The following is a 26,668-nucleotide window of genomic DNA, read 5'->3' as shown; positions in this document are numbered from 1 at the left end:
ATTTTTATATTAAAGAGTCACATTGACAAGTTATATCATCATAGCGTTCCCAAAAATACATTTCAAAGTATCTTGCAGTAAATGGCTGTTTAAGTACATTACAAATAAAAACTCAAGAGGAGAAAATAGAAACATGTAGAGAGAAAGAACTCAGCAAATTCAGCATGATCCTGGTCCACACAGCAAAACCATCAGAAAGCTAGCATGCTAGGTATCAGTCTAGAGGAACCATCAGAAAGCTAGCTAGCTAGCTATCAGTCTAGAGGAACCACCAGAAAGCCAGCTAGCTAGCTAGGTATCAGTCTAGAGGAACCATCAGAAAGCCAGCTAGCTAGCTAGGTATCAGTCTAGAGGAACCATCAGAAAGCCAGCTAGCTAGCTAGCTAGCTATCAGTCTAGAGGAACCATCAGAAAGCTAGATAGCTAGGTATCAGTCTAGAGGAACCATCAGAAAGCCAGCTAGCTAGCTATCAGTCTAGAGGAACCATCAGAAAGCCAGATAGCTAGGTATCAGTCTAGAGGAACCATCAGAAAGCCAGCTAGCTAGCTATCAGTCTAGAGGAACCATCAGAAAGCCAGCTAGCTAGCTAGGTATCAGTCTAGAGGAACCATCAGAAAGCCAGCTAGCTAGCTAGCTATCAGTCTAGAGGAACCATCAGAAAGCCAGCTAGCTAGCTATCAGTCTAGCCATCAGCCAGCTAGCTAGCTATCAGTCTAGAGGAACCATCAGAAAGCCAGCTAGCTAGCTAGCTATCAGTCTAGAGGAACCATCAGAAAGCCAGCTATCAGTATCAGTCTAGAGGAACCATCAGAAAGCTAGATAGCTAGGTATCAGTCTAGAGGAACTAGAGGAACCATCAGAAAGCCAGCTAGCTAGCTATCAGTCTAGAGGAACCATCAGAAAGCCAGCTAGCTAGCTATCAGTCTAGAGGAACCATCAGAAAGCCAGCTAGCTAGCTATCAGTCTAGAGGAACCATCAGAAAGCCAGCTAGCTAGCTATCAGTCTAGAGGAACCATCAGAAAGCCAGCTAGCTAGCTATCAGTCTAGAGGAACCATCAGAAAGCCAGCTAGCTAGCTAGGTATCAGTCGAGAGCATCACACATTAAACAGGTAGATGTTTCGTCTTCAGTTCAGTGTGGGACACAGAAGAAGCAGGCAGCAGTTGTAGTAGCGTAAATAAGATATCAGCTCTTACGGTTTGTCTTCAGAACCATTTTAAAAAACCGATAGAAACAGAACGATTCTTGTATGTTGTGAGATATTTAAAACAATAGACAGACAACATGATTAAATGAATTAATAGTACGAGAACTAGGTGGACCAACTTTTGTTTTAAACAACAACCTTTTTAGTCAGAGAGTCTTAATTTCACAGCTACCTAAATAATCCAAACGAGAAAAAAAACATCTGTGTTGACTATTCCTTGAATAAGCCAATCAGAAGCTTCCTCTTACCGGTCCGGTAAACAGTTACCAATCTTGTGTTAGAACACGTCAAAGATCCTGAGACGACACAGTTCTAGAAAACTGAGCTAAATATAGAACACAGATCTCTTTCTTTACAACAATAAAAAAAAAAAAATTGGGGGAGGTGAACTTGGGGATACAACCCCCCCCCACAACTGGAATTCCAGATCTTTATTAGTATGTGTTCCATTTAATTTAACAAATATGAAAAGATAATAGAAGCATGGTCACAGTAATATACCACCATGAAATGAGAAACAACAGACGTCACACATCTAAAGTGTAAACACAAATACATTATAGAAAACAAAACGGTATAAACATGTTGCCGTGGGAACAGATAAAGTCACTGTGGTGGTGAATTCTAGCAACAACAAAAGAGTCCCATTGTAAATGTGTGGATCCAGTCTTGCTAGGTTGGTGTGTTAAGTAGGCCTGTCATATAGCAGGGGATCTGCACCTCAAGGCTTAACACACAACAGCTATTGTTCAACCTGGTTACACGTTGACCAGGATGAAATCACAGCATGAAATAGAAGCACTAATTAACACAATATTGTTCTGGAAATCATGATTTAAAAGTACATTTTGTTATATATCAGTGATTTTAGTAGCTTTAAAAAATAAATAAAAAGATGACAGATTGTCTATACATTCTCTTTATATAATCATGAAAACCATAGCTAGATAAATAGATAGATTCAAGGCTAATTATTTTTATTTATTTTTTAAATATGCATTTTGGCATCTAAAGCATTCGATAATATTAAGAATAAGAACGACAAGTTATATTAACAATACATTTTGAGGCTGTTTGTGTACCACAACACAAATCTACTCCGTCCATTATAACAAAAGGAACCAGGACAGAGTTACTTTGAGCAACAGCACAAACCCACATGATAAAAACGTCACATTTCTTGCTCACGGCAGGCAGGGAAATTAAATACATTTTTAAAAAATCAAATCAAATTAAAAAATCATTGACGTATTACCAGAAATTCACAAAATGCCCGCATTTGGAATAAAAAATACAAAAAACATATTAATTTGATCTCTTCGAAAGGAGAAGAAGTTGAGAGACGGTGAATGATGTCATATATTGCTCCCATTGTAAAGCTCTCTTTGGGGGGGATGTTTATGTAAACGACAGACAGGGTATAAGGATGCGTTATAGAAACTACTTGTATTTAGAACCCGCTTTTAGATGGCAAACCCCTTCTCACCCATCCAATAGACCTCTATAGTAACATATACCTGTCCTATAGACCTCTATAGTAACATATACCTGTCCAATAGACCTCTATAGTAACATATACCTGTCCCATAGACCTCTATAGTAACATTCACCCATCCAATAGACCTCTATAGTAACATATACCTGTCCCATAGACCTCTATAGTAACATATACCTGTCCCATAGACCTCTATAGTAACATATACCTGTCCCATAGACCTCTATAGTAACATATACCTGTCCAATAGACCTCTATAGTAACATATACCTGTCCCATAGACCTCTATAGTAACATATACCTGTCCCATAGACCTCTATAGTAACATTCACCCATCCAATAGACCTCTATAGTAACATATACCTGTCCCATAGACCTCTATAGTAACATATACCTGTCCAATAGACCTCTATAGTAACAATCACCTGTCCCATAGACCTCTATAGTAACATTCACCCATCCAATAGACCTCTATAGTAACATTCACCCATCCAATAGACCTCTATAGTAACATTCAGGTGATTAACAGTGGATAGATCGACAGGCTAGGTCCCAGATGGCACCCTATTCTCTATATAGTGCACTACTTTAGATCAGGGCCCTATTCCCTATATAGAGCACTACTTTAGACCAGGGTCCTATATAGTACACTACTTTAGACCAGAGCCCTATTCCCTACATAGTACACTACTTTAGACCAGGGCCCTATGGACACAGTTTCATGTAACTGAGTTATTACTAATGAATAAAGACGTCGACTCAGGACAGGAACGTGAGATCAGTTATTTCCCTTTTTCAAATGTTCCCTCAATGTTTACGTCTATTTAAACAGGTTTACTGTCAGTTAAACAAACAAACAATGTAATCCAGCGAACATCTCATGTATTAAACTCAGATCTCATGTCTGAAGTCCTGGTCTTAGGAGAGACGGCCGTCTGCACTGACGACTAACGGCAACGCAGTCGCATTACATGACTTACACCCTGCTGGTTCTGTTTTCCCTTAAAGCCACACCTTAAATCTGACCCCTCTGATATATCAACCATAATCACATCTTAAATCTGACCCCTCTGATATCAACCATAATCACACCTTAAATCTGACCCCTCTGATATATCAACCATAATCACATCTTAAATCTGACCCCTCTGATATATCAACCATAATCACATCTTAAATCTGATATCAGCCATAATCACATCTTAAATCTGACCCCATCTGATATCAACCATAATCACACCTTAAATCTGACCCCTCTGATATATCAACCATAATCACATCTTAAATCTGACCCCTCTGATATATCAACCATAATCACATCTTAAATCTGACCCCTCTGATATCAACCATAATCACATCTTAAATCTGACCCCATCTGATATCAGCCATAATCACATCTTAAATCTGACCCCTCTGATATCAGCCATAATCACATCTTAAATCTGACCCCTCTGATATCAACCATAATCACACCTTAAATCTGACCCCTCTGATATCAACCATAATCACATCTTAAATCTGACCCCATCTGATATCAACCATAATCACATCTTAAATCTGACCCCTCTGATATCAACCATAATCACATCTTAAATCTGACCCCTCTGATATCAACCATAATCACATCTTAAATCTGACCCCTCTGATATATCAACCAAAATCACATCTTAAATCTGACCCCTCTGATATCAACCATAATCACATCTTAAATCTGACCCCTCTGATATCAAACATAATCACATCTTAAATCTGACCCCTCTGATATCAACCATAATCACATCTTAAATCTGACCCCTCTGATATCAACCATAATCACATCTTAAATCTGACCCCTCTGATATCAACCATAATCACATCTTAAATCTGACCCCTCTGATATCAACCATAATCACATCTTAAATCTGACCCCTCTGATATCAGCCATAATCACATCTTAAATCTGACCCCTCTGATATCAACCATAATCACATCTTAAATCTGACCCCTCTGATATCAACCATAATCACATCTTAAATCTGACCCCTCTGATATCAACCATAATCACATCTTAAATCTGACCCCTCTGATATCAACCATAATCACATCTTAAATCTGACCCCTCTGATATCAGCCATAATCACATCTTAAATCTGACCCTCTGATATCAACCATAATCACATCTTAAATCTGACCCCTCTGATATCAACCATAATCACATCTTAAATCTGACCCCTCTGATATCAGCCATAATCACATCTTAAATCTGACCCCTCTGATATCAGCCATAATCACATCTTAAATCTGACCCCTCTGATATCAACCATAATCACATCTTAAATCTGACCCCTCTGATATCAACCATAATCACATCTTAAATCTGACCCCTCTGATATCAACCATAATCACATCTTAAATCTGACCCCTCTGATATCAACCATAATCACATCTTAAATCTGACCCCTCTGATATCAACCATAATCACATCTTAAATCTGACCCCTCTGATATCAACCATAATCACATCTTAAATCTGACCCCTCTGATATCAACCATAATCACATCTTAAATCTGACCCCTCTGATATCAACCATAATCACATCTTAAATCTGACCCCTCTGATATCAACCATAATCACATCTTAAATCTGACCCCTCTGATATCAACCATCTTAAATCTATATCATAATCACATCTTAAATCTGACCCTCTGATATCAGCCATAATCACATCTTAAATCTGACCCCTCTGATATCAGCCATAATCACATCTTAAATCTGACCCCTCTGATATCAACCATAATCACATCTTAAATCTGACCCCTCTGATATCAGCCATAATCACATCTTAAATCTGACCCCTCTGATATCAGCCATAATCACATCTTAAATCTGACCCCATCTGATATCAGCCATAATCACATCTTAAATCTGACCCCTCTGATATCAACCATAATCACATCTTAAATCTGACCCCTCTGATATCAGCCATAATCACATCTTAAATCTGACCCTCTGATATCAGCCATAATCACATCTTAAATCTGACCCCTCTGATATCAACCATAATCACATCTTAAATCTGACCCCTCTGATATCAACCATAATCACATCTTAAATCTGACCCCTCTGATATCAACCATAATCACATCTTAAATCTGACCCCTCTGATATCAACCATAATCACATCTTAAATCTGACCCCTCTGATATCAACCATAATCACATCTTAAATCTGACCCCTCTGATATCAACCATAATCACATCTTAAATCTGACCCATTTTACAGGTGTAGGATCTTAATTTGATCACCATGTTTCAGGAGAACTTTCCTGCATTTAAAATGTGTCGTGTATTTTAGGTTTAAAATGTATTTTGAAGTTTGTAATTTCCACTTAGAAATGTCAGACTTTATTTTCCCTTATTTTATATATTGATGTATTAACCTGCCCAAAAATTACCATACATTATAATCCATATAATAATTAAAAAAAAATGTTGTTGATGCAGGATTATTTTCCCTGCTGTGGCCAACTGGCTCAAATTAAGATCCTACATCTGTACATCAGCCATATTGCACCTCAAAAGTTCAATCAAAGCCAAAGTGGGCTCAGACAATGTCACTGGTGCTTTAAGGCTGTTTTATTCAGTCACAGTCCCTCAATACTGCTCACTGACAGTAAAGCACCCAGAGTCAAACCTGCCATCTTTCCATCAGAAAGAAGAAGATTAAAAACAAAAAATAGACACCGAATTCACTCAAAACTAAGGTTCCTTTCCCTGGTTGAGGTGTTGTCTCTCGACCTCTCCCAGACCCCAACATGGAGGAAACGTCACGTTCTTCTCTGGTTGAGGTGTTGTCTCTCGACCTCTCCCAGACCCCAACATGGAGGAAACGTCACGTTCTTCTCTGGTTGAGGTGTTGTCTCTCGACCTCTCCCAGACCCCAACATGGAGGAAACATCACGTTCTTCTCTGGTTGAGGTGTTGTCTCTCGACCTCTCCCAGACCCCAACATGGAGGAAACATCACACGTTCTTCTCTGGTTGAGGTGTTGTCTCTCGACCTCTCCCAGACCCCAACATGGAGGAAACATCACACGTTCTTCTCTGGTTGAGGTGTTGTCTCTCGACCTCTCCCAGACCCCAACATGGAGGAAACATCACGTTCTTCTCTGGTTGAGGTGTTGTCTCTCGACCTCTCCCAGACCCCAACATGGAGGAAACATCACACGTTCTTCTCTGGTTGAGGTGTTGTCTCTAACCTCTCCCAGACCCCAACATGGAGGAAACATCACACGTTCTTCTCTGGTTGAGGTGTTGTCTCTCGACCTATCCCAGACCCCAACATGGAGGAAACATCACGTTCTTCTCTGGTTGAGGTGTTGTCTCTCGACCTCTCCCAGACCCCAACATGGAGGAAACATCACACGTTCTTCTCTGGTTGAGGTGTTGTCTCTCGATCTCCCAGACCCCAACATGGAGGAAACCATTCTTCTCTGGTTGAGGTGTGTCTCTCGACCTCTCCCAGACCCCAACATGGAGGAAACATCACGTTCTTCTCTGGTTGAGGTGTTGTCTCTCGACCTCTCCCAGACCCCAACATGGAGGAAACATCACACGTTCTTCTCTGGTTGAGGTGTTGTCTCTCGACCTCTCCCAGACCCCAACATGGAGGAAACGTCACGTTCTTCTCTGGTTGAGGTGTTGTCTCTCGACCTCTCCCAGACCCCAACATGGAGGAAACATCACGTTCTTCTCTGGTTGAGGTGTTGTCTCTCGACCTCTCCCAGACCCCAACATGGAGGAAACATCACACGTTCTTCTCTGGTTGAGGTGTTGTCTCTCGACCTCTCCCAGACCCCAACATGGAGGAAACATCACACGTTCTTCTCTGGTTGAGGTGTTGTCTCTCGACCTCTCCCAGACCCCAACATGGAGGAAACATCACGTTCTTCTCTGGTTGAGGTGTTGTCTCTCGACCTCTCCCAGACCCCAACATGGAGGAAACATCACGTTCTTCTCTGGTTGAGGTGTTGTCTCTCGACCTCTCCCAGACCCCAACATGGAGGAAACATCACACGTTCTTCTCTGGTTGAGGTGTTGTCTCTCGACCTCTCCCAGACCCCAACATGGAGGAAACATCACGTTCTTCTCTGGTTGAGGTGTTGTCTCTCGACCTCTCCCAGACCCCAACATGGAGGAAACATCACACGTTCTTCTCTGGTTGAGGTGTTGTCTCTCGACCTCTCCCAGACCCCAACATGGAGGAAACATCACGTTCTTCTCTGGTTGAGGTGTTGTCTCTCGACCTCTCCCAGACCCCAACATGGAGGAAACATCACGTTCTTCTCTGGTTGAGGTGTTGTCTCTCGACCTCTCCCAGACCCCAACATGGAGGAAACATCACATGTGCTTCCCTTCCAGTGTTTCACGCTCCACTTCTCCTCAATCGTCATCAGCCATCTTTTTGGCATTTAAAATGTTCCTTCCTCAGAACAAATACAGAAAAACTCTACTAAAAACAAACAACGTCAGATCACCAAGATTAAATGAACCGTAGAAACATTCTGGATACGGTTAATAAGGGTTACATTTCTCGTGTGTGTGTGTGTGTGTGTGTGTGTGTGTGTGTGTGTGTGTGTGTGTGTGTGTGTGTGTGTGTGTGTGTATCCGACTGACCATACATATAGCCCATCAACAACAACAACAACAACAACAACAACCCCCACCACCCACTCTCTCACCAGGAGAGGTGGATTCTGAGGTGACTAACGGACTCAGTTGTGTTTCTTCACTGAACAGTCCGTCGTTGTGTCGTGGTGTTTGTCTCGCGGGCTGAAGTCAGGGCAGAAGCCGTTGGTCTGAGGCTTGGCGTTGGGCGTGGCGTTGGGCTGGTGAGGACAGCCGTTACGGCCTGTATTGTCTGTGGACAGGTAGTCCTCACTGAAGTTTGGGTGATGCTCTGCAAAGCTCCTGAACTTGCCTGTTACGGCCACAGGGGGGCGACACACACAACGGTAAAGGTTATTTCAAGCAAATTAAATACAATAACCTACAATTAACAAACAAGTGCATGTTTACAAAGATAGGTAAACTCCTAATATTTACAAATGAACTAGAAATTACAGACACAACATAACTGTGGGTAGCCTAGTGGTTCGAGCGTTGGACTAGTAACCGAAAGGTTGCAAGTTCAAACCCCAGACCTGACAAGGTACAAATCTGTCGCTCTGCCCTTGAACAGGCAGTTAACCCACTGTTCCTAGACCGTCATTGAAAATAAGAATTTGTTCTTAACTGACTTGCCTAGTTAAATAAAGGTTCCAAAAATCACCCCAGGCGTATACTCCCAAGAGCAGCTAAACAAGAAGACAAGTACAAGCTAGGAAGACAAGTCGTTTCTTACCAAAGGTGAGTTTCCCCGTGTCCTCTGTGTCGATAGCAACGAAGAGACGTGAGACGTCGAGGTCAGCCACTCCTAACGCCGTCTTTAGGATGCAGGCCAACTCAGCCACTGTGATCGCACCGTCCTCCTCCGCCTCAAACATCTGGGATATATGCAAATAATAACTAACACACATTAGATGACCCCTGACCCATGACCCCTTTCACATCTCACTCACACCCATTGAGCCGGCTGGGCCCTCAGACCATCTGTTAAAATCGACACAGTCTACAACTCACACCATGGGTCATTAGTACGTCCTCTCAAATGGAAAATGGCAGAAATATCAGTGGTCGTAGGCCCTCTGAAAGACAGCTTGACAGAGCATGAAACCAGAGCTGGAGCAGAAAACGTACCCTGAAGGCCAGTTTCATGGTCTCCAGAGTTTTAGCAGGTCTGCACGCAACCGATAAGGCGATGACATATTCTCTGATGTCTATCACGTTGTCTTCCTGTTGGAGGAGAAGAGAGACGAACACAGTGAAGAGGTACTGGTTAGAAGGAATCTGGCAGAGCACATGTCTAAATCTAATGTCTGAATCTAATGTCTGAATCTAATGTCTCTGAATCTATCACGTGTCTTCCTCTAATGTCTGAATCTAATGTACTGAGAAGGAATCTAAGCACATGTCTAAATCTAATGTCTAAATCTAATGTCTAATGTCTGAATCTAATGTCTGAATCTAATGTCTGAATCTAATGTCTAAATCTAATGTCTAAATCGTTGTCTTCCTCTAAATATAACGTCTAAATCTAATGTCTGAATCTAATGTCTAAATCTAATGTCTAAATCTAATGTCTGGTTAAAAATCTAAGCACATGTCTAAATCTAATGTCTAAATCTAAATGTCTAATGTCTGAATCTAATGTCTGAATCTAATGTCTAAATCTAATGTCTCTGATGTCTATCTAATTGTCTAAATGCTGGAGGAGAAGAGAGACTGAATCTAAGTGAAAGGTCTGGTTAGAAGGAATCTGGCAAGCTAATGTCTAAATCTAATGTCTAAATCTAATGTCTAATGTCTGAATCTAATGTCTAATCTAATGTCTAAATCTAATGTCTAATGTCTATCACGTTGTCTTCCTGCTGGAGGAGAAGAAATCGAATGTCTAAATCTAATGGTTAGAAGGAATCTGGCAAAGCACATGTCTAAATCTAATGTCTAAATCTAATGTCTAAATCTAATGTCTAAATCTAATGTCTGAATCTAATGTCTAAATCTAATGTCTAAATCTAATGTCTAAATCTAATGTCAAAATCTAACGTCTAAATATAACGTCTAAATCTAATGTCTGAATCTAATGTCTAAATCTAATGTCTAAATCTAATGTCTAAATCTAATGTCTGAATCTAATGTCTAAATCTAATGTCTAAATGTAATGTCTAATGTCTAAATCTAATGTCTGAATCTAATGTCTAAATCTAATGTCTGAATCTAATGTCTGAATCTAATGTCTGAATCTAATGTCTAAATCTAATGTCTAATGTCTAAATCTAATGTCTAAATCTAATGTCTAAATCTAATGTCTAAATCTAATGTCTAAATCTAATGTCTGAATCTAATGTCTGAATCTAATGTCTGAATCTAATGTCTGAATCTAATGTCTAAATGTAATGTCTAATGTCTGAATCTAATGTCTAAATCTAATGTCTAAATGTAATGTCTAATGTCTAAATCTAACGTCTAAATCTAATGTCTGAATCTAATTTCTGAATCTAATGTCTGAATCTAATGTCTAAATGTAATGTCTAATTCTAATGTCTAAATCTAATGTCTGAATATAATGTCTAAAGTCTAAATCGAATGTCTAAATCGAATGTCTAATATCTAAATCTAATGTCTAATTTCTAAATCTAATGTCTAAAGTCTAAATCTAATGTCTAAATCTAATGTCTAAAGTCTAAATCTAATATCTAAATCTAATGTCTAAAGTCTAAATCTAATATCTAAATCTAATGTCTGAATCTAATGTCTGAATCTAATGTCTGAATATAATGTCTAAAGTCTAAATCTAATGTCTAAATCTAATGTCTGAATATAATGTCTAAAGTCTAAATCTAATGTCTGAATCTAATGTCTGAATCTAATGTCTGAATCTAATGTCTAAAGTCTAAATCTAATGTCTAAATCTAATGTCTGAATCTAATGTCTAATATCTAAATCTAATGTCTAAATCTAATGTCTAAATCTAATGTCTGAATCTAATGTCTAAATCTAATGTCTAAATCTAATGTCTGAATCTAATGTCTGAATCTAATGTCTAAATCTAATGTCTAAATCTAATGTCTAATGTCTAAATCTAATGTCTGAATCTAATGTCTGAATCTAATGTCTAAATCTAATGTCTGAATCTAATGTCTAAAGTCTGAATCTAATTTCTGAATCTAATGTCTAAATCTAATGTCTGAATCTAATGTCTAAATCTAATGTCTAAATATAATATCTATATCTGAATCTAGTGTATAATATAAAAATCTAATATTGAAATCTAATATCGAACTCTGTATTTCAAAATTAAAATACACAATATAGGGAACATATATTTCTGTTTCCTGAGTTTTGGGAAGTTGAGAAACTTGTAACTTCGGCCTTCAAAGCGTCTAATGGGATGTTATTATATTCAGTGTGTTTCCTTACCTCGTTGAAGAGGGAGAAGATGTCTCTGAGCATGTCTGACACAGGGACATCAAGGTAGTGGGCAAAGGCTTCCAGACCCAGCTTCTCTCCCTCCATCTTCCTGGCTCTGTTCCCAAACTCCTGCAGTACCTTCTCCACGTTCTGGGGCTTCAACCTGAGCAGGTAACATGAATACAGTCTCTACATTCTGGGGTTCAACCTGAGCAGGTAACATTAATACAGTCTCTACATTCTGGGGTTCAACCTGACCAGGTAACATTAATACAGTCTCTACATTCTGGGGTTCAACCTGACCAGGTAACATTAATACAGTCTCCACGTTCTGGGGCTTCAACCTGACCAGGTAACATGAATACAGTCTCTACATTCTGGGGTTCAACCTGAGCAGGTAACATGAATACAGTCTCTACATTCTGGGGTTCAACCTGAGCAGGTAACATCAACACATTAATACAGTCTCTACATTCTGGGCTTCAACCTGACCAGGTAACATGAATACAGTCTCTACATTCTCGGGTTCAACCTGACCAGGTAACATTAATACAGTCTCTACATTCTGGGGTTCAACCTGAGCAGGTAACATCAACACATTAATACAGAGTCTCTACATTCTGGGGTTCAACCTGACCAGGTAACATTAATACAGTCTCTACATTCTGGGGTTCAACCTGACCAGGTAACATTAATACAGTCTCTACATTCTGGGGTTCAACCTGACCAGGTAACATTAATACAGTCTCTACATTCTGGGGTTCAACCTGACCAGGTAACATGAATACAGTCTCTACATTCTGGGGTTCAACCTGAGCAGGTAACATTAATACAGTCTCTACATTCTGGGGTTCAACCTGACCAGGTAACATTAATACAGTCTCTACATTCTCGGGTTCAACCTGACCAGGTAACATCAATACAGTCTCTACATTCTGGGGTTCAACCTGACCAGGTAACATTAATACAGTCTCTACGTTCTGGGGTTCAACCTGACCAGGTAACATTAATACAGTCTCTACATTCTGGGGTTCAACCTGACCAGGTAACATTAATACAGTCTCTACATTCTGGGGTTCAACCTGACCAGGTAACATTATTACAGTCTCTACATTCCGGGGTTCAACCTGACCAGGTAACTTTAATACAGTCTCTACATTCTGGGGTTCAACCTGACCAGGTAACATTAATACAGTCTCTACATTCTGGGGTTCAACCTGACCAGGTAACATTATTACAGTCTCTACATTCTGGGGTTCAACCTGACCAGGTAACATTAATACAGTCTCTACATTCTGTGGTTCAACCTGAGCAGGTAACATTAATACAGTCTCTACATTCTGGGGTTCAACCTGACCAGGTAACATTAATACAGTCTCTACATTCTGGGCTTCAACCTGACCAGGTAACATTAATACAGTCTCTACATTCTGGGGTTCAACCTGAGCAGGTAACATCAACACATTAATACAGTCTCTACATTCTGGGCTTCAACCTGACCAGGTAACATTAATACAGTCTCTACATTCTGGGGTTCAACCTGACCAGGTAACATTAATACAGTCTCTACATTCTGGGGTTCAACCTGACCAGGTAACATTAATACAGTCTCTACATTCTGGGGTTCAACCTGACCAGGTAACATTAATACAGTCTCTACATTCTGGGGTTCAACCTGACCAGGTAACATTAATACAGTCTCTACATTCTGGGGTTCAACCTGACCAGGTAATATTAATACAGTCTCTACATTCTGGGGTTCAACCTCACCCCAGTCTCCGGACCAGCTTGGCGAACTCCAGCAGGCAGGTGTCAACAGGAGTCTGAGTTGACCCTCAGCCATGGCCAGTTGACAGTCTTCAAACGAGTAGTCAGTAATGGGGATGTCCAGGGCCCTGGAGAGGAAGGATAGGAGACTTGAAACAGAGTGTGAACTAGGATAAGGTCTGATATACAGGCCTCTAACCAGCAGTCCAGTGTTTTCAGAAGCGGTCCTCGTGACCCTCAGCTGTTTCATACATTTCATCTATTCCAACATTTACACCTGATTCAACGAGTCAAACAACCAGCAAGTCCCTGATCTGTTGAGTCGAGGGGTGATGGGCCCATCTAGAGCCCTGAGGAACAGTAGACAGACTAGAGCATGAGGAGAGAGTTAACCAGTAGTCTGTGATGGGGCCCATCTAGAGCCCTGAGGAACAGTAGACAGACTAGAGCATGAGGAGAGAGTTAACCAGTAGTCTGTGATGGGGCCCATCTAGAGCCCTGAGGAACAGTAGACAGACTAGAGCATGAGGAGAGAGTTAACCAGTAGTCTGTGATGGGGCCCATCTAGAGCCCTGAGGAACAGTAGACAGACTAGAGCATGAGGAGAGAGTTAACCAGTAGTCTGTGATGGGGCCCATCTAGAGCCCTGAGGTACAGTAGACAGACTAGAGCATGAGGAGAGAGTTAACCAGTAGTCTGTGATGGGCCCATCTAGAGCCCTGAGGAACAGTAGACAGACTAGAGCATGAGGAGAGAGTTAACCAGTAGTCTGTGATGGGCCCATCTAGAGCCCTGAGGAACAGTAGACAGACTAGAGCATGAGGATAGAGTTAACCAGTAGTCTGTGATGGGGCCCATCTAGAGCCCTGAGGTACAGTAGACAGTTAGACTAGAGCATGAGGAGAGAGTTAACCAGTAGTCTGTGATGGGCCCATCTAGAGCCCTGAGGAACAGTAGACAGTTAGACTAGAGAATGAGGAGAGAGTTAACCAGTAGTCTGTGATGGGGCCATCTAGAGCCCTGAGGAACAGTAGACAGACTAGAGCACGAGGAGAGAGTTAACCAGTAGTCTGTGATGGGCCCATCTAGAGCCCTGAGGTACAGTAGACAGACTAGAGCATGAGGAGAGAGTTAACCAGTAGTCTGTGATGGGGCCATCTAGAGCCCTGAGGAACAGTAGACAGACTAGAGCATGAGGAGAGAGTTAACCAGTAGTCTGTGATGGGGCCCATCTAGAGCCCTGAGGTACAGTAGACAGACTAGAGCATGAGGAGAGAGTTAACCAGTAGTCTGTGATGGGCCCATCTAGAGCCCTGAGGTACAGTAGACAGACTAGAGCATGAGGAGAGAGTTAACCAGTAGTCTGTGATGGGCCCATCTAGAGCTCTGAGGAACAGTAGACAGTTAGACTAGAGCATGAGGAGAGAGTTAACCAGTAGTCTGTGATGGGGCCCATCTAGAGCCCTGAGGAACAGTAGACAGTTAGACTAGAGCATGAGGAGAGAGTTAACCAGTAGTCTGTGATGGGGCCCATCTAGAGCCCTGAGGTACAGTAGACAGTTAGACTAGAGCATGAGGAGAAAGTTAACCAGTAGTCTGTGATGGGGCCATCTAGAGCCCTGAGGAACAGTAGACAGACTAGAGCATGAGGAGAGAGTTAACCAGTAGTCTGTGATGGGCCCATCTAGAGCCCTGAGGAACAGTAGACAGACTAGAGCATGAGGAGAGAGTTAACCAGTAGTCTGTGATGGGGCCCATCTAGAGCCCTGAGGTACAGTAGACAGACTAGAGCATGAGGAGAGAGTTAACCAGTAGTCTGTGATGGGGCCCATCTAGAGCCCTGAGGTACAGTAGACAGACTAGAGCATGAGGAGAGAGTTAACCAGACTAGAGCATGAGGAGAAAGTTAACCAGTAGTCTGTGATGGGGCCATCTAGAATCAACAAACTAGAAGCTGTTGAACTTAAATTTACACCAGCCACACACATTAGACTAACATACTTTAGTATCCTACAATCTCTAGGCTGGTGTTTCTAAGCACGGCAGCCTGAGGGCTGAGCCATCTGGCAGGCCCCGTGAAGGCCTATGGGAGGCCAAGTGTGTGTGTGTGTGTGTGTGTGTGTGTGTGTATCTGTGTGTGTGTGTGTGTGTGTGTGTGCGTGTGTGTGTGTGTGTGTGTCTGTGTGTGTCTCTGTGTGTGTGTGTCTGTGTGTGTGTGTGTGTGTGTGTGTGTGTGTGTGTGTGTGTGTGTGTGTGTGTCTGTGTGTCTGTGTGTGTGTGTGTGTGTGTGTGTGTGTGTGTGTGTGTGTGTGTGTGTGTGTGTGTGTGTGTGTGTGTGAACTGTGTGTGTGTGTGTGTGTGTATCTGTGTGTGTGTGTGTGTGTGTGTGTGTCTGTGTGTCTGTGTGTGTATCTGTGTGTCTCAGGACTCACTTGGCCATCAGGCGTCTGACGTTGTGAGCAAACAGAGCCGGGTTGTTCTTCTCCTCTTCTGATGGAGTGTAGACAGGAAGGAACTGAGGAGAGAAGAAGAAGAAGACAGAACCCCAGGGATGTCACTCCTCTATGGGAAGTCAAGTGGGAATAACAACTGAGATGATATGGGCTCCAAAAGGGGAAGAGAGAGAGGACAAGGGACAGAGTAGTGGAACTAGGGGACAAGGGACAGAGTAGTGGAACTAGGACAAGGGACAGAGCAGTGGACCTAGGGACAAGGGACAGAGTAGTGGAACTAGGACAAGGGACAGAGTAGTGGAACTAGGATAAGGGACAGAGTAGTGGAACTAGGATAAGGGACAGAGTAGTGGAACTAGGGGACAAGGGACAGAGTAGTGAAACTAGGATAAGGGACAGAGTAGTGGAACTAGGATAAGGGACAGAGTAGTGGAACTGGGACAAGGGACAGAGTAGTGGAACTGGGGACAAGGGACAGGGGACAAGAGTGGAACTAGGGACAAGGGACAGAGTAGTGGAACTAGGACAAGGGACAGAGTAGTGGAACTAGGACAAGGGACAGAGTAGTGGAACTAGGGGACAAGGGACAGAGTAGTGGAACTAGGACAAGGGACAGACAAGGGACAGAGTGGAACTAGGGGACAGAGGGAACAGGGGACAAGGGACAGTGGAACTAGGACAAGGGACAGAGTAGTGGAACTAGGACAAGGGACAGAGTAGTGGAACTAGGACAAGGGACAGAGTAGTGGAACTAGGACAAGGGACAGAGTAGTGGAACTAGGATAAGGGACAGAGTAGTGGAACTAGGACAAGGGACAGAGTAGTGGAACTAGGACAAGGGACAGAGTAGTGGAACTAGGACAAGGGACAGAGTAGTGGAACTAGGATAAGGGACAGAGTAGTGGAGAAGTGATATGTGGTAGATGCAACACACCAGCATGGCCTGTGAGACCTGCACTCACCTCAATGATGAACTCATTGTGCAGCTGGCACAGTGTCAGCCACAGGATCTTAAACCTGCAATAAAATAATAAAAACATTGTCACATCAAGACATTATGTTTACAGTGCAGGACATCGATATCATCAAGTCATACGAATACCAAAACAGTCAGATCACACGGAGATCAACTATAAACTGCTGCTCCAGTTTCAACTGTTCTGCCTTGTTATTATTCGACCATGCTGGTCATTTATGAACATTTGAACATCTTGGCCATGTTCTGTTATAATCTCCACCCGGCACAGCCAGAAGAGGACTGGCCACCCCACATAGCCTGGTTCCTCTCTAGGTTTATAATCTCCACCCGGCACAGCCAGAAGAGGACTGGCCACCCCACATAGCCTGGTTCCTCTCTAGGTTTATAATCTCCACCCGGCACAGCCAGAAGAGGACTGGCCACCCCTCATAGCCTGGTTCCTCTCTAGGTTTCTTCCTAGGTTCTGGCCTTTCTAGGGAGTTTTTCCTAGCCACCGTGCTTCTACACCTGCATTGCTTGCTGTTTGGGGTTTTAGGCTGGGTTTCTGTACAGCACTTTGAGATATCAGCTGATGTAAAAGGGCTATATAAATACATTAGATTTGATTTGATATAAATTAATTTAAATGTGTGTGTTTGATTTAACCGTCTGAAAGCAGGTTATATGGTCGTGGACAGAGAAGTGGGGCGGCAGGTAGCCTGTTCCAAGGCCGTCATTGAAAATAAGAATTTGTTCTTTAACTGACCTGCCTGGTTAAATAAAAGGTAAAAATCAAATCAAATAAAGTGAGAATTCTAGCAGTCAGACAAGTAGTGTCCCAGGAGGAAGTGATGTGAAGGTTCTGGAAGAGAACGATTAACATCTCTGTTCACTGTTTCCTGTTCTGGGCTGACTGTGACCTGCTAACAGCACAGAGACAGTATTGTCTCTACTGTGGTGGTAGACTGACTGTGACCTGCTAACAGCACAGAGACAGTATTGTCTCTACTGTAGTGGTAGACTGACTGTGACCTGCTAACAGCACAGAGACAGTATTGTCTCTACTGTAGTGGTAGACTGACTGTGACCTGCTAACAGCACAGAGACAGTATTGTCTCTACTGTAGTGGTAGACTGACTGTGACCTGCTAACAGCACAGAGACAGTATTGTCTCTACTGTAGTGGTAGACTGACTGTGACCTGCTAACAGCACAGAGACAGTATTGTCTCTACTGTAGTGGTAGACTGACTGTGACCTGCTAACAGCACAGAGACAGTATTGTCTCTACTGTAGTGGTAGACTGACTGTGACCTGCTAACAGCACAGAGCCAGTATTGTCTCTACTGTAGTGGTAGACTGACTGTGACCTGCTAACAGCACAGAGACAGTATTGTCTCTACTGTAGTGGTAGACTGACTGTGACCTGCTAACAGCACAGAGACAGTATTGTCTCTACTGTAGTGGTAGACTGACTGTGACCTGCTAACAGCACAGAGACAGTATTGTCTCTACTGTAGTGGTAGACTGACTGTGACCTGCTAACAGCACAGAGACAGTATTGTCTCTACTGTAGTGGTAGACTGACTGTGACCTGCTAACAGCACAGAGACAGTATTGTCTCTACTGTAGTGGTAGACTGACTGTGACCTGCTAACAGCACAGAGACAGTATTGTCTCTACTGTAGTGGTAGACTGACTGTGACCTGCTAACAGCACAGAGACAGTATTGTCTCTACTGTAGTGGTAGACTGACTGTGACCTGCTAACAGCACAGAGACAGTATTGTCTCTACTGTAGTGGTAGACTGACTGTGACCTGCTAACAGCACAGAGACAGTATTGTCTCTACTGTAGTGGTAGACTGACTGTGACCTGCTGACAGCACAGAGACAGTATTGTCTCTACTGTAGTGGTAGACTGACTGTGACCTGCTAACAGCACAGAGACAGTATTGTCTCTACTGTAGTGGTAGACTGACTGTGACCTGCTGACAGCACAGAGACAGTATTGTCTCTACTGTAGTGGTAGACTGACTGTGACCTGCTAACAGCACAGAGACAGTATTGTCTCTACTGTAGTGGTAGACTGACTGTGACCTGCTAACAGCACAGAGACAGTATTGTCTCTACTGTAGTGGTAGACTGACTGTGACCTGCTAACAGCACAGAGACAGTATTGTCTCTACTGTAGTGGTAGACTGACTGTGACCTGCTAACAGCACAGAGACAGTATTGTCTCTACTGTAGTGGTAGACTGACTGTGACCTGCTGACAGCACAGAGACAGTATTGTCTCTACTGTAGTGGTAGACTGACTGTGACCTGCTAACAGCACAGAGACAGTATTGTCTCTACTGTAGTGGTAGACTGACTGTGACCTGCTAACAGCACAGAGACAGTATTGTCTCTACTGTAGTGGTAGACTGACTGTGACCTGCTGACAGCACAGAGACAGTATTGTCTCTACTGTAGTGGTAGACTGACTGTGACCTGCTAACAGCACAGAGACAGTATTGTCTCTACTGTAGTGGTAGACTGACTGTGACCTGCTAACAGCACAGAGACAGTATTGTCTCTACTGTAGTGGTAGACTGACTGTGACCTGCTAACAGCACAGAGACAGTATTGTCTCTACTGTAGTGGTAGACTGACTGTGACCTGCTAACAGCACAGAGACAGTATTGTCTCTACTGTAGTGGTAGACTGACTGTGACCTGCTAACAGCACAGAGACAGTATTGTCTCTACTGTAGTGGTAGACTGACTGTGACCCGCTAACAGCACAGAGACAGTATTGTCTCTACTGTAGTGGTAGACTGACTGTGACCCGCTAACAGCACAGAGACAGTATTGTCTCTACTGTAGTGGTAGACTGACTGTGACCTGCTAACAGCACAGAGACAGTATTGTCTCTACTGTAGTGGTAGACTGACTGTGACCTGCTAACAGCACAGAGACAGTATTGTCTCTACTGTAGTGGTAGACTGACTGTGACCTGCTAACAGCACAGAGACAGTATTGTCTCTACTGTAGTGGTAGACTGACTGTGACCTGCTAACAGCACAGAGACAGTATTGTCTCTACTGTAGTGGTAGACTGACTGTGACCTGCTAACAGCACAGAGACAGTATTGTCTCTACTGTAGTGGTAGACTGACTGTGACCTGCTAACAGCACAGAGACAGTATTGTCTCTACTGTAGTGGTAGACTGACTGTGACCTGCTAACAGCACAGAGACAGTATTGTCTCTACTGTAGTGGTAGACTGACTGTGACCTGCTAACAGCACAGAGACAGTATTGTCTCTACTGTAGTGGTAGACTGACTGTGACCTGCTAACAGCACAGAGACAGTATTGTCTCTACTGTAGTGGTAGACTGACTGTGACCTGCTAACAGCACAGAGACAGTATTGTCTCTACTGTAGTGGTAGACTGACTGTGACCTGCTAACAGCACAGAGACAGTATTGTCTCTACTGTAGTGGTAGACTGACTGTGACCTGCTAACAGCACAGAGACAGTATTGTCTCTACTGTAGTGGTAGACTGACTGTGACCTGCTAACAGCACAGAGACAGTATTGTCTCTACTGTAGTGGTAGACTGACTGTGACCTGCTAACAGCACAGAGACAGTATTGTCTCTACTGTAGTGGTAGACTGACTGTGACCTGCTAACAGCACAGAGACAGTATTGTCTCTACTGTAGTGGTAGACTGACTGTGACCTGCTAACAGCACAGAGACAGTATTGTCTCTACTGTAGTGGTAGACTGACTGTGACCTGCTAACAGCACAGAGACAGTATTGTCTCTACTGTAGTGGTAGACTGACTGTGACCTGCTAACAGCACAGAGACAGTATTGTCTCTACTGTAGTGGTAGACTGACTGTGACCTGCTAACAGCACAGAGACAGTATTGTCTCTACTGTAGTGGTAGACTGACTGTGACCTGCTAACAGCACAGAGACAGTATTGTCTCTACTGTAGTGGTAGACTGACTGTGACCTGCTAACAGCACAGAGACAGTATTGTCTCTACTGTAGTGGTAGACTGACTGTGACCCGCTAACAGCACAGAGACAGTATTGTCTCTACTGTAGTGGTAGACTGACTGTGACCTGCTAACAGCACAGAGACAGTATTGTCTCTCCTGTAGTGGTAGACTGACTGTGACCTGCTAACAGCACAGAGACAGTATTGTCTCTCCTGTAGTGGTAGACTGACTGTGACCTGCTAACAGCACAGAGACAGTATTGTCTCTACTGTGTGGTAGATTGACTGTGACTTGCTAACAGCACAGAGACAGTATTGTCTCTACTGTAGTGGTAGACTGACTGTGACCTGCTAACAGCACAGAGACAGTATTGTCTCTACTGTAGTGGTAGACTGACTGTGACCCGCTAACAGCACAGAGACAGTATTGTCTCTACTGTAGTGGTAGACTGACTGTGACCTGCTGACAGCACAGAGACAGTATTGTCTCTACTGTAGTGGTAGACTGACTGTGACCTGCTAACAGCACAGAGACAGTATTGTCTCTACTGTGGTGGTAGACTGACTGAACCATGTAGACCTGCCTAACAGCACAGAGACAGTATTGTCTCTACTGTAGTGGTAGACTGACTGTGACCTGCTAACAGCACAGAGACAGTATTGTCTCTACTGTAGTGGTAGACTGACTGTGACCTGCTAACAGCACAGAGACAGTATTGTCTCTACTGTAGTGGTAGACTGACTGTGACCTGCTAACAGCACAGAGACAGTATTGTCTCTACTGTAGTGGTAGACTGACTGTGACCTGCTAAAGCACAGAGACAGTATTGTCTCTACTGTAGTAGTAGACTGACTGTGACCTGCTAACAGCACAGAGACAGTATTGTCTCTACTGTAGTGGTAGACTGACTGTGACCTGCTACAGCACAGAGACAGTATTGTCTCTACTGTAGTGGTAGACTGACTGTGACCTGAACAGCACAGAGACAGTATTGTCTCTACTGTAGTGGTAGACTGACTGTGACCTGCTAACAGCACAGAGACAGTATTGTCTCTACTGTAGTGGTAGACTGACTGTGACCTGCTGACAGCACAGAGACAGTATTGTCTCTACTGTAGTGGTAGACTGACTGTGACCTGCTAACAGCACAGAGACAGTATTGTCTCTACTGTAGTGGTAGACTGACTGTGACCAGTAGACAGCACAGAGACAGTATTGTCTCTACTGTAGTGGTAGACTGACTGTGACCTGCTAACAGCACAGAGACAGTATTGTCTCTACTGTAGTGGTAGACTGACTGTGACCTGCTAACAGCACAGAGACAGTATTGTCTCTACTGTAGTGGTAGACTGACTGTGACCTGCTAACAGCACAGAGACAGTATTGTCTCTACTGTAGTGGTAGACTGACTGTGACCTGCTAACAGCACAGAGACAGTATTGTCTCTACTGTAGTGGTAGACTGACTGTGACCTGCTAACAGCACAGAGACAGTATTGTCTCTACTGTAGTGGTAGACTGACTGTGACCTGCTAACAGCACAGAGACAGTATTGTCTCTACTGTAGTGGTAGACTGACTGTGACCTGCTAACAGCACAGAGACAGTATTGTCTCTACTGTAGTGGTAGACTGACTGTGACCTGCTAACAGCACAGAGACAGTATTGTCTCTACTGTAGTGGTAGACTGACTGTGACCTGCTAACAGCACAGAGACAGTATTGTCTCTACTGTAGTGGTAGACTGACTGTGACCTGCTAACAGCACAGAGACAGTATTGTCTCTACTGTAGTGGTAGACTGACTGTGACCTGCTAACAGCACAGAGACAGTATTGTCTCTACTGTAGTGGTAGACTGACTGTGACCTGCTAACAGCACAGAGACAGTATTGTCTCTACTGTAGTGGTAGACTGACTGTGACCTGCTATACAGCACAGAGACAGTATTGTCTCTACTGTAGTGGTAGACTGACTGTGACCTGCTAACAGCACAGAGACAGTATTGTCTCTACTGTAGTGGTAGACTGACTGTGACCTGCTAACAGCACAGAGACAGTATTGTCTCTACTGTAGTGGTAGACTGACTGTGACCTGCTATCAGCACAGAGACAGTATTGTCTCTACTGTAGTGGTAGACTGACTGTGACCTGCTAACAGCACAGAGACAGTATTGTCTCTACTGTAGTGGTAGACTGACTGTGACCTGCTAACAGCACAGAGACAGTATTGTCTCTACTGTAGTGGTAGACTGACTGTGACCTGCTAACAGCACAGAGACAGTATTGTCTCTACTGTAGTGGTAGACTGACTGTGACCAGTGCTAACAGCACAGAGACAGTATTGTCTCTACTGTAGTGGTAGACTGACTGTGACCATCTAACAGCACAGAGACAGTATTGTCTCTACTGTAGTGGTAGACTGACTGTGACCTGCTAACAGCACAGAGACAGTATTGTCTCTACTGTAGTGGTAGACTGACTGTGACCTGCTAACAGCACAGAGACAGTATTGTCTCTACTGTAGTGGTAGACTGACTGTGACCTGCTAACAGCACAGAGACAGTATTGTCTCTACTGTAGTGGTAGACTGACTGTGACCTGCTAACAGCACAGAGACAGTATTGTCTCTACTGTAGTGGTAGACTGACTGTGACCTGCTAACAGCACAGAGACAGTATTGTCTCTACTGTAGTGGTAGACTGACTGTGACCTAACAGCACAGAGACAGTATTGTCTCTACTGTAGTGGTAGACTGACTGTGACCCGCTAACAGCACAGAGACAGTATTGTCTCTACTGTAGTGGTAGACTCTAGCACAGAGACAGTAGTGGTAGACTGACTGTGACCCGCTAACAGCACAGAGACAGTATTGTCTCTACTGTAGTGGTAGACTGACTGTGACCTGCTAACAGCACAGAGACAGTATTGTCTCTACTGTAGTGGTAGACTGACTGTGACCTGCTAACAGCACAGAGACAGTATTGTCTCTACTGTAGTGGTAGACTGACTGTGACCTGCTAACAGCACAGAGACAGTATTGTCTCTACTGTAGTGGTAGACTGACTGTGACCTGCTAACAGCACAGAGACAGTATTGTCTCTACTGTAGTGGTAGACTGACTGTGACCTGCTAACAGCACAGAGACAGTATTGTCTCTACTGTAGTGGTAGACTGACTGTGACCTGCTGACAGCACAGAGACAGTATTGTCTCTACTGTAGTGGTAGACTGACTGTGACCTGCTAGCACAGAGACAGTATTGTCTCTACTGTAGTGGTAGACTGACTGTGACCTGCTAACAGCACAGAGACAGTATTGTCTCTAGTGGTAGTGGTAGACTGACTGTGACCTGCTATAGCACAGAGACAGTATTGTCTCTACTGTAGTGGTAGACTGACTGTGACCAGTGAGGTACAGACAAGACAGTATTGTCTCTACTGTAGTGGTAGACTGACTGTGACCTGCTAACAGCACAGAGACAGTATTGTCTCTACTGTAGTGGTAGACTGACTGTGACCTGCTCCAGCACAGAGACAGTATTGTCTCTACTGTAGTGGTAGACTGACTGTGACCTGCTAACAGCACAGAGACAGTATTGTCTCTACAGTGGTAGACTGACTGTGACCTGTAACAGCAAGACAGTATTGTCATCTACTGTAGTGGTAGACTGAGTGACCTAGAACAGCACAGAGACAGTATTGTCTCTACTGTAGTGGTAGACTGACTGTGACCTGCTAACAGCACAGAGACAGTATTGTACCCTCTCAGTCTCTACTGTAGTGGTAGACTGACTGTGACCATGCTAACAGCACAGAGACAGTATTGTCTCTACTGTAGTGGTAGACTGACTGTGACCTGAACAGCACAGAGACAGTATTGTCTCTACTGTAGTGGTAGACTGACTGTGACCTGCTAACAGCACAGAGACAGTATTGTCTCTACTGTAGTGGTAGACTGACTGTGACCATCTAGAGTTAGCACAGAGACAGTATTGTCTCTACAGTGGTAGACTGACTGTGACCTGCTAACAGCACAGAGACAGTATTGTCTCCACTGTAGTGGTAGACTGATATGACCTCTCAGCACAGAGACAGTATTGTCTCTACTGTAGTGGTAGACTGACTGTGACCTGCTAACAGCACAGAGACAGTATTGTCTCTCTGTAGTGGTAGACTGACTGTGACCTGAAAGCACAGAGACAGTATTGTCTCTACTGTAGTGGTAGACTGACTGTGACCTCTAACAGCACAGAGACAGTATTGTCTCTACTGTAGTGGTAGACTGACTGTGACCTGCTAACAGCACAGAGACAGTATTGTCTCTGCTGTAGTGGTAGACTGACTGTGACCTGCTAACAGCACAGAGACAGTATTGTCTCTACTGTAGTGGTAGACTGACTGACCTGCTAACTGGCACAGAGACAGATTGTCTCTACTGTAGTGGTAGACTGATATGACCTCTCAGCACAGAGACAGTATTGTCTCTACTGTAGTGGTAGACTGACTGTGACCATCTAACAGCACAGAGACAGTATTGTCTCTACTGTAGTGGTAGACTGACTGTGACCTCAGTAACAGCACAGAGACAGTATTGTCTCTACTGTAGTGGTAGAACTGGACCTGCTACAGCACAGAGACAGTATTGTCTCTACTGTAGTGGTAGACTGACTGTGACCTGTCCAGTAGTAGGTATGAAAACTAACAGCACAGAGACAGTATTGTCTCTACTGTAGTGGTAGAAAACTGACTGTGACCTGCTAGTCCACAGCACAGAGACAGTATTGTCTCTACTGGACCATCTAGATTATACAGGAACTAGACTGACTGTGACCTGCTAACAGCACAGAGACAGTATTGTCTCTACTGTAGTGGTAGACTGACTGTGACTTGCTAACAGCACAGAGACAGTATTGTCTCTACTGTAGTGGTAGACTGACTGTGACCTGCTAACAGCATAGAGACAGTATTGTCTCTACTGTAGTGGTAGACTGACTGGGCACACAGCCAAAACAACATCACTACCATGATGCATTAGAAAGTAGAACAAAACATCCCAATTCAGCCTGTGGTTTTATCCAGAGACAAGGACAGCTTTCTCTCAGTCAGTTTCCTGTATTTTGGCCATCAGTGTTTTGAGTTAACTGAGGTATGAAAACTGGACCATGTAGATTATACAGTAGAACTAATATCCTCTCAGTCCAGTCCAGTAGAGGTATGAAAACTGGACCATCTAGATTATACAGTAGAACTAATATCCTCTCAGTCCAGTAGTGGTATGAAAACTGGACCATCTAGATTATACAGTAGAACTAATAGTCCAGTCTCAGTCAGTCCAGTAGTAGTCCAGTATGAAAACTGGACCATCTAGTATGAAAACTGGACCATCTAGATTATACAGTAGAACTAATATCCTCTCAGTCCAGTAGAGGTATGAAAACTGGACCATCTAGATTATACAGTAGAACTAATATCCTCTCAGTCCAGTAGAGGTATGAAAACTGGACCATCTAGATTATACAGTAGAACTAATATCCTCTCAGTCCAGTAGAGGTATGAAAACTGGACCATCTAGATTATACAGTAGAACTAATATCCTCTCAGTCCAGTAGTGGTATGAAAACTAGACCATCTAGATTATACAGTAGAACTAATATCCTCTCAGTCCAGTCCAGTAGAGGTATGAAAACTGGACCATCTAGATTATACAGTAGAACTAATATCCTCTCAGTCCAGTAGAGGTATGAAAACTGGACCA

General features: G+C 43.3%; 1 long non-coding RNA gene and 1 pseudogene across 1 annotated transcript; one reads left to right on the top strand and one right to left on the bottom strand.

The window, feature by feature from the left end:
* Window positions 1–192: 192 nt before the first annotated feature.
* Window positions 193–608, top strand: LOC127928232 (uncharacterized). Its single transcript, XR_008131017.1, has 3 exons — window positions 193–339; window positions 388–507; window positions 548–608. It is a non-coding gene; the product is annotated as an uncharacterized LOC127928232 (long non-coding RNA).
* A 1,016-nt stretch (window positions 609–1,624) lies between these two features.
* Window positions 1,625–26,668, bottom strand: part of LOC127928231 (lysophosphatidylcholine acyltransferase 1-like) — a 72,532-nt pseudogene continuing 47,488 nt past the window's right edge.

The sequence above is a fragment of the Oncorhynchus keta genome, unplaced genomic scaffold (assembly GCF_023373465.1).
Source record: "Oncorhynchus keta strain PuntledgeMale-10-30-2019 unplaced genomic scaffold, Oket_V2 Un_scaffold_23910_pilon_pilon, whole genome shotgun sequence".
Classification (NCBI taxonomy): domain Eukaryota; kingdom Metazoa; phylum Chordata; class Actinopteri; order Salmoniformes; family Salmonidae; genus Oncorhynchus; species Oncorhynchus keta.
This window is presented reverse-complemented; position numbering and strand designations above follow the sequence as displayed.